The sequence below is a fragment of the Meriones unguiculatus genome, chromosome 7 (assembly GCF_030254825.1).
Source record: "Meriones unguiculatus strain TT.TT164.6M chromosome 7, Bangor_MerUng_6.1, whole genome shotgun sequence".
In the NCBI taxonomy this organism is placed as follows: domain Eukaryota; kingdom Metazoa; phylum Chordata; class Mammalia; order Rodentia; family Muridae; genus Meriones; species Meriones unguiculatus.
This window is the reverse complement of record NC_083355.1, coordinates 56,692,269-56,704,566: the sequence shown is the minus strand read 5'-3', so window position 1 is coordinate 56,704,566 and position 12,298 is coordinate 56,692,269. Positions and strand designations below refer to the sequence as shown.

Here is a 12,298-nt window from a genome sequence, read left to right as displayed (position 1 = left end):
TATGTCTAATATTCACTTATAAGTGAGTATATGCTATGTGTGTGTCTTTTTGCTTCTGGGATACCTCACTCAGCCAAAACCATACAATGGAAAAAAGCATCTTCAACAAAATGGTGCTGGTCTAACTAGATGTCTACATGTAGAAAAATGCAAATAGATACATAATTATCATCCCACACAAAACTAAAGTCCAAGTGGATCAAAGACCTCAACATAAAACAAAACACACTAAAGCGGTTAGAAGAAAAAGTGGGGAAGAGCCTTGAACTCATTGGCACAGGAGACAACTTCCTCAACAGAATACCAACAGCACAGGCTCTAAGATCAACAATCAATAAACGGGACCTCATGAAACTGAAAAACTTATGTAAAGCAAAGGACACTGTCATCAGAACAAAACAACAGCCTACAGATTGGGAAAGGATCTTCACCAACCCTGTATCTGACAGAGGGCTAATATCCAGAATATATAAAGAACTCAAGAAGTTAAACACCAACAAACCAAGTAATCCAATTAAAAAATGGGGTACAGAGATAAATAGAGAATTCTCAATAGAGGAATATTGAATAGCAGAGAAACACTTAAAGAAATGTTCAGTGTCCTTAGTCATCAGGGAAATGCAAATCAAAACAACCCTGAGATTTCACCTTACACCCATCAGAATGGCTAAGATGAATAACTCAAGTGACAACACATGCTGGAGAGGATGTGGAGAAAGGGGAACCCTCCTCCATTGCTGGTGGGAATGTAAACTTGTACAACCACTTTGGAAATCAATCTGGCACTTTCTCAGACAATGAGGAATAGCGCTTCCTCAAGATTCAGCTATACAACTCCTAGGCATATATCCAAAAGATGCTCAAGTATTCAACAAGGACATTTGCTCAGCCATGTTCGTAGCAGCTTTCTTCGTAATAGCCAGAAGCTGGAAACAACCCAGATGTCCCTCAACAGAGAAGTGGATACAGAAATTGTGGTTCATCTACACAATGGAATACTACTCAGCTATTAAAAACAAGGAAATCATGAAATTTGCAGGCAAATGGTGGGAACTAGAAAAATTCATTTTGTATTTCAATTGTTCTTATTCTGTTTTGGTTTCAGCTAGTTTTTGTGGGCGTGTAAGCACTGCCTGAACCTTCTGTTGACTTGGAAACCCTTGGGCCACCATCTCTTCCACCCTTGCTCCCTCTCCTGGCCTAGATTGTAGTTATGGTACTACAGTGTACCTTAGGGCACTCTTCCACGCATTTCTTACCCTCACTTCCGAGTTCATAATTCCTGTTTCTCCTCTTGTCCTTCTGGACTGTTTTGTGTGTGTGTGACTTATTTTCTAGGTCACTGCTTTTCTCTTCAGCTCTATCTAATATGCTGTTAAGCCAACTCAATGAAGTCTTTTGGTTGTGTTTGGTTCAAAATCAGGATTTTACTATGTAACTCTGACTGTTCTGCAACTCATTATTTAGACCAGGCTAGCCTTGATCTGCATGCTTCTGCTTTCTACATGCTGGGATTTAAGGTGTCCACCACCATACCTGGTTTCATTGAGATCTTTCTTTCTTTTTTGCTTTGTTTTTTTCAAGACAGGGTGTCTTTGTGTAGCTGAGGACGTCCTGGATTTGAGTTGTAGACCAGGCTGGCCTCAAACTCACAGAGATCCTCTTGCCTCTGCCTCTGTGAGTGCTGTGATCAAAGGCTTGCGCCACCACGCCTAGCTTCCATTGAATTCTTAATTTCAGAAAATAATTTTTAAATCACATGACTTCCTATATATACTCCCTATATATACTCCCTTGACGGACGCCTGACACTGGGGCTTCCTCCACTCTGGACTTCTTAATCTTTCAAAGTCTTTTCTGATCTTCGACTTAGATCCTCCATCTTGTCTTCTCATTCCTTAAACATATTAACTGAAGTTAATATTAAAATTAAAAAGTTTATTTAAAATATTAAACATTTTAATATTTTTATCACATGCTATTCATTGTCCATGTGCTGTGGTGTGGGCATGGAGGTCAGAGGGCAGCTTCTGGAGGTAGTTCTCTCCCTCCACCCTGTGAATTCCAGAGATCACAGTCTGGTGACCAGGACAGGTTTGGCAGCAATTCGTTTACCTGCTGAGCCATCCCACCAGTTGTAGTGATTTGGGGCTCATACTGATACTCTCAGTATTGGCACTGGAGCATAGTTTCTATTTGATGCTTGTTTTTCTCTATGATTTTGGTCAAGAATTTTTCCTTTATATGCATAATGTGCTAACAAGACCCCTTATTTTGTACATTAATGTACTCTAATAGTCCCTCATTTGCTGATTAGATTGATTGGGTTTTAGGTATCTTACAGAGAAACTGTAGGATAATTTCAGACTTTGGATGACTTCATTGTCCAGAGAGGACATACTAGCCATCTGTCAGCCATTCAGCCAGGATGAGTAAATTTGATTTGATCGAGAACTCAGCTGATTATATCTCTGGCCTTCTCATTCTATCTGCCTTGACTCCTGACTAAAAACTTGTGGGATTTCACCCAGCAGCCTGAGATTTGCCCCAGCCTCCTCTCTGCAGGCTCTGACCTCCAGGCTGCATCCCATGGTCCTCACAGGGTCAGCATCAAGCTGTATTTTCTTCTCAGTGTCTTTAGTCTCAGCTGCCTCTTCCAAGTTAGTAGATGCCTGGAAGGCCAAAGCACTTCACTTTAGGCTTGCTTCTCTGTATCCCCTCTTCTGATTCTTAGCTAAGTCCTTGCTGTTTTAGAAGAGCTCCTGTGAGGGTCCGTGAATTGCCAAAGGAAGACCCCAGACTCAGATGGTATGCAAATACAAAGAGCGTGTATTCTACAGAGAATTTCAGCATGCTGGGGTCGCCACCTTCACAAAATGGTGGCAACCCCAAGGGGAGCTTGAAGGCCCTTTTTAAAGCCAGAAAGGGGAATTACTACTGTGGCTCTGTGTCCTTGATTGAGACTGGCTGATGCCCATGGAGGCTATGTGACTCCGATTGGGACTGACTGGCTCTTTGGAATTAAGTCCTCTCTCCCTGCTTGAAGATTCCATCTCAGATCCTTGAGATGGGCCCAAGGGATGGTATTGAGACTTTAACACCATGAGTCACATTGTGGAGATCTGGTCTTTAACAAAAGTTTTTCTAAATCTAGACATAATCATGCAAGAGACACAAAGCATATACAGGAGTATCAGAATCAAGGGCCAACTTTCTGGCCCTTAATTTCTATTTGTCCCTTATGGCAGAGTTATTTTTGACTTAGCATTTCAGACTGTTAGGTGGGACAATGGGTGATGTGTTCTCTTCTGTACCTACTTTCAGCTGACATTAGGATGATGCAGGAAGGTTGAAAGGCAGTCAAAGCCTAGGCAATGGGGCACTTATCAGAAGCATGGGATTAGCAATTAGCAATTAGCTAAGCATAGGATTAGCATGGGAGCAATCACATGGGCTGGACTGCTTCACATCAGTTTTCAGCAAGTCCAGATCTCAGCAGCTCACAATCCACAGGTGATCCCTGAATGGAGTCTGTCAGCCAGGTAAAAATCTGCTGAGACGAATATAGACTAGGAACAGAAATTTAAATTTGTCTAGTACTTGGGGAAAGCAAGGAATCCCAAGACCAAGACAAGAAATCCCATTTCAAGACTAGGTGAGTGTGCTTATCTGGAGTCTGTTTGATCTGTGCCAGGTAAATCCAAGTTTTATGACTTTTTGGTTCCCTGAAGCTCTTATGAATTTTAGTTTACAGAAGGAAGTATGTTAGTATCACCCTCGTATTGAGGTCCAGAGAAGTCTGAAATGAAGTCATTTAAATGAAAGAATAGTTACATTGAACTCTGTCTACCTTTTGACATGAAGCCTGTGAGCAAAGCAAACCTGTTTGCCTTTTTAAAACAAGAGATCTAATACCTAGTGGTTTTACCTAGCTTATGAATTGACTAATAAACTAACAGTGGCTCTAACTATTTTCTGGCTGTCAAGCTACCACTAACCTAGGTGTTGGGATGGTCAAATTTCTCCACCTAGTCTTAAAGCTCAGATACTCTGTTCCCTCCCGGATCTGTCCCATTGGCAAGGTTTTCCACAGTGCTTTTCATTTGAGTTACTATGTTTTTCATTTCCAGTATTTCAGATTGGCTTTTCTTCAGTACTTCTCTTTATTGAATTCCTCTCTTATGTCTTGTATTGACTTCCTTTATAAGTACTCTTTTGAGACATTTGGGATTTTATCTAATCTAGTCTCACCAAAGGCCATTACTGTGAGATTAGTAATTTTTGAAGAAGTTATGTGGTCTTAGTTTATTGTGTTTCTTATATAACTAGGTTGAGATTTACAAATCTGGTGTTATTTTGTTGTTTGAATTTTCAAAAATCAGTTTTAATTTTTATTATGCATCTGAGTGTTTGTCCAAATGTATGTTTGTGTATTATATGCATCCCTGGTTCTTTCATAGACGTAAAGAGGGAGATGGATTCTGTGAAACTGGAGTTATGGATGATTATAAACCACCAGGTCGGTGCTGGGAACTGAACTCAGGCCCTCTGAAAGAGTAACAAGATCTCTTAACCACTGAGCCATCTTTCCAATGTCTCAATTGTATTCTTTCAGTTGACATATTTGCAATGTTCAAGAGTGGTAGGCTGCAGTGGAGTTGAGTACAGAGTTGAGCGGGTACGTCTTCAGAGCTGAAGCTCTGAGTCTGGTGTGGCCCCTATATTACTCTCAGAGCAGACTAGACCTGCGGGACCTGCGGGAGCAGCACGGCTGCTAGATGTGCCTCTCTGCAAATGCCAGGCTGCCCGATTAGCAACAGTATTTATTCTGGAGCTGGTAACCATAGGCGGAAAAACAGACAAGATAGTACGGCGTGTATACTTGGATTTTAGTTCCTGAGGTAGGGAGTTGGTAGGAAACAGGTAGCTGAAACTAGGTGGGATTAATATTAGGTAAACTTTGAGATCAGTCAAGACGAAGAAAATAACTGGAAAGCTGAGAAACTCTTGGTGTCCATCGATTTTAGGGAGTGCTAAAGCTATGGAAGGTTATCATTATCAAGTATAAAGAGGAGGAGACAAGGAAGGTAGGAAAAGGAAAACAAATAGGAAGGAGAGGGAAATCTGGGCACTGAAAAACCAGCAGGACTTGTCCCATCACTCCTGTGTGGAGAAAGACACAGGTTAATCCTAAGACCTGAGGAGTGTTCAAAGCAGAGAAAACCATTATGAGGTAGGTGTGTAAGAGAGAAACTGAAGAACTGGAAACAGCCTTCCTCCAGAAGCTGCAGCCATGGGGCTCAGGGCCTCAGTGGGGGAAGAACTGCAGACAACAGAGAGATTGACAGCATCCCTGGGGTGGGAGCTTGGATCAGTTGGGCCTCCAGGATGAGCAGGTGGTGGCGGATGCCATTGTGATTTGCCCTATGGTTCCAGATAACTATCCTCAGCAAAACACATGGAATTTTATAGTAAGTAAGTAGGCTATGTACTACAAGAAGAGAATGAAATGTACCACATTGGTTTTTTTTTGTTTTTGTTTTTTGTTTTTTTTTTTTTTTTCTAAAAGAATCTGAAAACTTCTTTGATTGAATAAGGATTAATACTCCCAGGCAAATAAACTAGAACTCCTATCAGAAAAGATGGTGATAATTATAATCAGATAATTGGGCAATGTATTCCTCAGTGCCTGGTGAAGGTGCCCTGAATCATGAAAGGTCTGTTTGTGACCTCACTCAAGCAGAACGTTATGCTCTTGATGATTTTGTTATTAAGGAGACAAAAGAAAAAAATCGGTCTGGTTCTCAAGTCACTGAAGTTGACCGTGGTATTTGTAGACTTGACTGCTAAATTCAGTCAAAGCAATATCTAAAAAAGTCCAAAGTCTCAACTGAAAATTCTGGCAGAAGTGAGTGATTATAAAAGATACCAGTCCTATAGAGCTAAGAGTGTTCACAGAGCCCAAAAATCACATACTGAGACAATTTGTGATGTGATGAAAGTACACAGGGAGAACTCAGCAGCCCTGGGCACGAAGGAGCAGGATGGAGCAGACATTGGGGACTGAAAGGAATCACGAAAGGCAATCGGTCTCAGTAGACTCATGGCAGCCCTGTGGAGGGTATTTGGATGTTGAAAATTCATGACATTGAAGGGTTTGGAGTAGGAGCTCATATAAATGAAAAAGATATAAGGGTAAAAACTCAGTCAAAATGAAGGAAAGAAAAGAATGGGGAAAGACATCCATAAAAGAAGAAAGGAAAAGTATAAGGGATGTGTTTGTGGGTGTTTTTATTGTGGCTGCTATGCAGTGTAACAACACGCTAGTATTATAATGTTTGCAGAGGAGAACGTGGCTCTTATGATCATGTAACCCTCATTGTTTTTAATAAATATTTAAACCCCAAACTATGAGTCACAATTATACCCTACAATCTGTCTTTCTTATATTTTTATAGCTGCTTCTTATAATTAAAATTAAAAAGTCAAAAACAAAATTTACAAATTACTAACAACTTAGCTGTAACCAAAAAATAAAAGGGCGAAGCTGGGCTGGGGACAGGCTTGTTGGTACAGTGTGTACGCGTGAGTTTAATATGGCACTCAGCTAAGAGCCAGCACAGCAGCACATGCACTCTGGAGGCAAAAAGAAGAGAACCCTGGGCCTTGCTGGCCAGCTCACCTCATCAAACTGGCAAGTTCTAGGATCACTGAGAGACCTTGTCTCAAAACAAAACAAAACAAAACAAAACAAAAATACCCCCCCAAACCAAAGTGGCATGTTCCTATGTGCACCCCTCTCTCTGTCTCTGTCTCTCTCTCTCTCTCTCACACACACACACATACCCACAAAGTATAGTAAAAGCACATTAGATTAAAAAAAAAATCGAAACAGGCCACTCCTGTCAGGGAACCAGGTAGGCTGATTTCACATCTTCACCTCTCTCTCTGTTCTTCTAGATCCAATCCCAGTCTCACCCCCACAGAGCACCCGGGGCGGCCTTCTGTTCCCACCAACTGTGGATCCCAGCGATAGTCCCCTCCGAGTCTCCCTTCCCCACTCATTGCTTTATCTAGACTCCCAAACCCAGCAGATGAAGAACCAGCATGCCTCCATTTTAGTCTTGGACACCATTCTAGGCTCATTCTTGTTTATGATTAAGTCTCTGGTTCTCAAGGACTGGGCTATGCTCCACCTTGAAACTTAACTACCTGGTTCAGGAATTGCAACTGTGCTTTGTTTCAAAAAGTTATTTCTAACCATCTTACAAATCTACCTTTGCTTCAAAAGCTTATATGACCCCTGTGACCGCTTTCTGACTACCGTTATCATCTTGTTTTGACTATCTGTTATGTTCTGCTCCTGTGACTGCTCTTTTCCCTACTTGGAAACCCTCTACTTCGGAGCTCTGTTAAAGCCTTGTCTTCACACCCTGGGCTGACATCTCAAATCCTGCCTGAGGGGAAGGCAGCCCAAGTACATGATAAAAACGTTTTCTTGAAATAATCGCTCCTTGGCCATGATGATTTGGTTCAGTGGTCTTTCTCCTCCCATCTCTGGGATTATCGCTAACCTCCCATCTCTGGGATTACCTGCTAACCCACAGGCCACTTCTGCCAGGGAAGTAGGCTGGCCGACTGAAACTCACCTCTGCTCTGTCAGATCCAGTCCTCCGGTGTCACCCCAGCTCTGACAGATCACAAATATCTTCTCCAACCTTCCTTCCCCAGCTCGTCCCATTGCCCCAGCAGGTGTCTCCTGGGAGCACACCAGCTGCGGAAACACATAAGCTAACTGAAGACCTCCACCGCTTCCTCCTTCCCTCCAAATCCGACTTACCCCCACCTTGTCTCATTTCCAGCTCTGCAGCAGAACACCTGCCACAGCCTTCCTCCCCTATACAGACCTTCCCCTGCTAGCCCACAGGCCACTCCTGCCGGGGAAGCGGCTAGGCTGGCCACCTACCTTCTCCTTCTGTTCCTCCAGCCTACTTCCCCATAGTCTCATCCCCAGCTCTCTAGTAGACCTTCTGGGGTGACCTACTTTCACTCTCTACCTCCATTCCAAGGAGACAAGCAGATCCTAGTTGAACGCTCTACTCTTCTCTCCTGTGAACCCTCAGACCCCTAGCCTATTGCTCTTTGTAAATGTCAACTCCCAATCCTCAGGATCACATTTTGCTGAAATTCCCTGTGCTCACATCTATCAGGTCCACAGAAAATTTTCTACCGGTCAACACACAGCCATCACACGCTCCTAAAATCTAGAAAGGAAATAGAAACCAAGGAACAAAACACCCACCCAACAAAGACAGAACCAGCTATCAGCACCTAGACCTGAGATTATCCCAATTCCAGATGCCAGATGCCACTGTGAAAATACAATCAAAACAGCCAGGATGGAATGTCTCCACTGACGCTCAGCAGTCCTACAACAGCAGGCCTGACTATGACAACACAGCTGAGGCACAAGAAAAAGACCTTAAAACTGCCTACATGGAGACGATAGAGGTCTTTAATAGGAAATTAATAAATCCCTTCAAGAAATCCAGGAAAATACAAACCGTGTAATAAAATGAATAAAATCGCTCAAGGCCTGAAGATGGAAGTACAACCAATGAAGAAAACCCAATCTGAGGAAATTCTGGAACTTAAAAATTTGGGAATTTTACAGAAACTACAGAAGCAAGCTTTACCAACAGAATACAAGAGATGGAAGAAAGAATTTCAGGTGTTGAAGGTAGGATAGGAAAAATGGATACATCTATCACAGAAAATGTTAAATCTAAAAAAACTCCTGACTGAAAACATGCAGGAAATGAGGGAAACTATGAAAAGACTAAATCTAAGAATAACAGGAATAGAGGAAGGAGAAGAAAACCAACTCAAAGGCCAGAAAATGTCTTTAACAAAATCGTAGAAGAAAATTTTCCTAACCTAAAGAAGACGTCTATAAAGGTACACGAAGCATACAGAACACCAAATAGGTTGGACTAGAAAAGAAAGTCCTCTCACTATACAATAACCAAAACACTAAACACACAGAACAAAGAAAGAATACTGAAAACTGCAAAGGAAAAAGACAGCAACACATAAAGGCAGACCTATGAGAATTACACCTGACTTCTCAATGGAGGTTCTAAAAGCCATGAGGGGAGATAGGTGTGCTGCAGACTCTAAGAGACCACAGATGCTAGCCGAGACTACTACATCCAAGAAAATGTTCAATATCCATAGATGGAGAAAAAAGACAAACTTTTCCCATGATAAAGTCGAATATAAGCAACATCTACCTGTAAAGCTAGCCCCACAGAAGGCACTAGATAGAAAACTCCAATCCAAGGAGGTTGATTACAACTCAGGGAATAAATAATCTCAGGCCACCAAATCAAAAGAAAGAAAACACACACACACACAGACACACACACACACACACACACACACAACCACCAACAACTAGAAAACAACATGCATCAACTATCATTGGTCATTGATATCTTTTAATACCAATGGTCTCAATTCCCCAACAAAAAGACACAGACTAACAGAATGGATGTGATAATAGGATCCAATCCTTATATTGCAACCAAGAAACACACCTCTACATTAGGGATAGACATTACCTCAGAGGAAAGGATTGGAAAAGGCTATTCCAAGCAAATGGACCTAAGAAGCAAGCCACTGCAGCCACTATCATATCTGACAAAACAGACATCCAACCAACACTTAAGCAGAAGAGGTAGGGAAGGACACGGTACACTCATCAAAGGAAAGCTCCACCAAGATGGCATTCAAATTCTTAACATTTGTACTCTAAACACAAGGGCACCCAAGCACCCTAAACACTAGCCAGGCACTGGGGCACAGGCCTATAATCCCAGCACTCAGGAGGCAGAGGCAGGTGGATCTCTGTGTTCGAAGTCAGCCTGGTCTACAAAGATAGTTCAGGATAGCCAAGGCTACACAGAGAAACCCTTTCTCGAAAAACCAAAAATAAAAATAAAAACCAAAAGAAAAAAACATGACTACAGCTTAAATCACACGTTGACCCGCACACATAGAAAGTAGGAAACTTCACTCCCCGCTCTCACCAGCAGACAGGTCATCCAGACAAAAGGAGAAATAGTGGAGCTAGCACGTTATAAACCAAACGGACCTAACAGATATTTACAAGGATATTTCAGCCTCACACAAAAGAACAGACTTTCTTCTCTGCACCTCATGGAACTTTCTCCAAAACTGACCCTATTATCTGACACAAAGCAATATCAAGCAGGCAAAAGAAAGTTGAGGTAACTCCCCACATCCTATCTGACCGCCACGGATTAAAGCTGGATCTCAACAGCAGCAATCTTAGAACCTCAGGGAACTGAACAACCCCCTACTGAATGACTGCTGGGTCGAGGAAGAAATTCAGAAAGACATTATAGACTTCCTAGAATTCAGTGAAAATGGAGATACAGCATGCCCAGACTTATGGAACACAATGAGAGCAGATCCAAGAGGCAAGTTAATAGCAGAAAGTGCCTACATGAAAAAAACTGACTGGACGCGGTGCCGCACTCCAAGAAGCACAGGCAGACAGATTGCTGTGAGTTTGAGGCCAGCCTGGTCTACAAAGCTAGTCTAGGGCAGCCAAGACTACACAGAGAAACCCTGTCTCAAACAAAACAAAACAAAATAAAACTGGAGAGATCTCATACTATAACCCCTAGTGAAATAGAGTTGATCATTAGAAGTCACTTAACAAAAAACAAAAGCTAACCAACAAGCAAAAAACAAACAAACAAAACCCAGGGCCAGAAGGCTTTGGGCACAGAATTTTACCACACTTTCAAAGAAGAGTTAATGTGTATTATTCATTCCATAAAATATAAACAGAAGGATCCAGGTGGTAGTGGTGCACACCTTTGATCCCAGCACTCAAGAGGTAGAGGCAGGCAGATCTCTGTGAGTTTGAGGCCAGCTTAGTCTACAGATCAAATTCCAGGGCAGCCAGGGCTATAAAGAGAAACGTTGTCTGAAAAAAACACAAAACCAACCAACCAATCAGCCAAACAAACAAACAAAACCAAAAACAATGAAAAAAAAAAAAAAAGAAACAGAAGGAGCATTGCCCAGTTCATTTTATGAGGCCACAGTTACCCCGCTACCCAAACCACTTAAGGAACCGACAAAGAAAGAGATTTACAATTTTTCTTATAGATGCAAGAATAACTCAATAAAATACTTGCAAACTGAATCCAAGAACAAACAAATAACTCATTCACAATAATCAAATAGGCTTCATCTTAGAGTTGCAGTCATGTTTCAATATATAAAAATCAATAAATGTAATCCAGCATATAAACATACTGAAAGAAAAAAATGATAATTTCATTATATTCAGAAAAGGCCTTTGACAAAATCCAGAGCCCTTTATGTTAAAAGTCACGGAGAGATTAGGGATGCAAGGGACACGTCTGAACAGAATAAAGTCAGTTTGTAGCAATCCCGTAGACAATATCAACTTCAATGGAGAGAAACTCAAAGCAGTTTCACTAAAATCAGAAACAAGACAAGGCTGTCCACTCTCTCCACACCGATTCACTGTAGTACTTGAAGTTTTAGCTAGAGCAATAAGACAACTGAGGAATATTAAGGGGATACAAATTGGAAGGAAGCAGTCAAAATATCTTTATTTATGATGGTATAGATAAATGACCCTAAAAATTCCACCAGGGAATTCCTACAGCTGATAAACACTTTCATCAAAGTAGCTGGATACAAAATTTACTCACAAAAATTAGTAGCCCTCTTGTATACAAATGACAGACTAAGAAAGAATTTAGGGAAATAACACACCTTTCACAATAGCCTCAAATTACATAAAATATAATTTGGGTATTTCTATTTAAGCAAGTGTAAAACCTTTGTGATTAAAAACTTCAAGTCTCTGAAGAAAGAAATTGAAGATGTCAGAAGATGAAAGATATCCCATGTTCATGGATTAAAAGTAAAAATGGCCATCCTGCCAAGAGCAATCTACAGAGTCAATGCAATTCCCATCAAAATTCCAACACAATTCTTCTCAGATCTTGAAAGGACAATTCTCTATTTCATATGGGAACACAAAAACCCAGGATAGAAAAAAAAATCATGAATAATGAAAGAACTTCTGGAGGTAATCCATTTAACCCGTTTCCTATCTCATGCTGTACTACCATGTTATAGTAATAAAAGCAGCATGGAAGTGACATAAAAACAGGTTGATCAGTGGAATCCAACTGAAGATGTAAATCCACACACTTACAGATAT

At 41.3% G+C, this 12,298-nt stretch overlaps 1 pseudogene; it reads left to right on the top strand.

Moving 5' to 3' along the window:
- The first annotated feature begins 5,228 nt into the window (after positions 1–5,228).
- LOC110558974 (U11/U12 small nuclear ribonucleoprotein 48 kDa protein-like) lies at positions 5,229–6,316 on the top strand (annotated as a pseudogene).
- Positions 6,317–12,298: the final 5,982 nt, after the last annotated feature.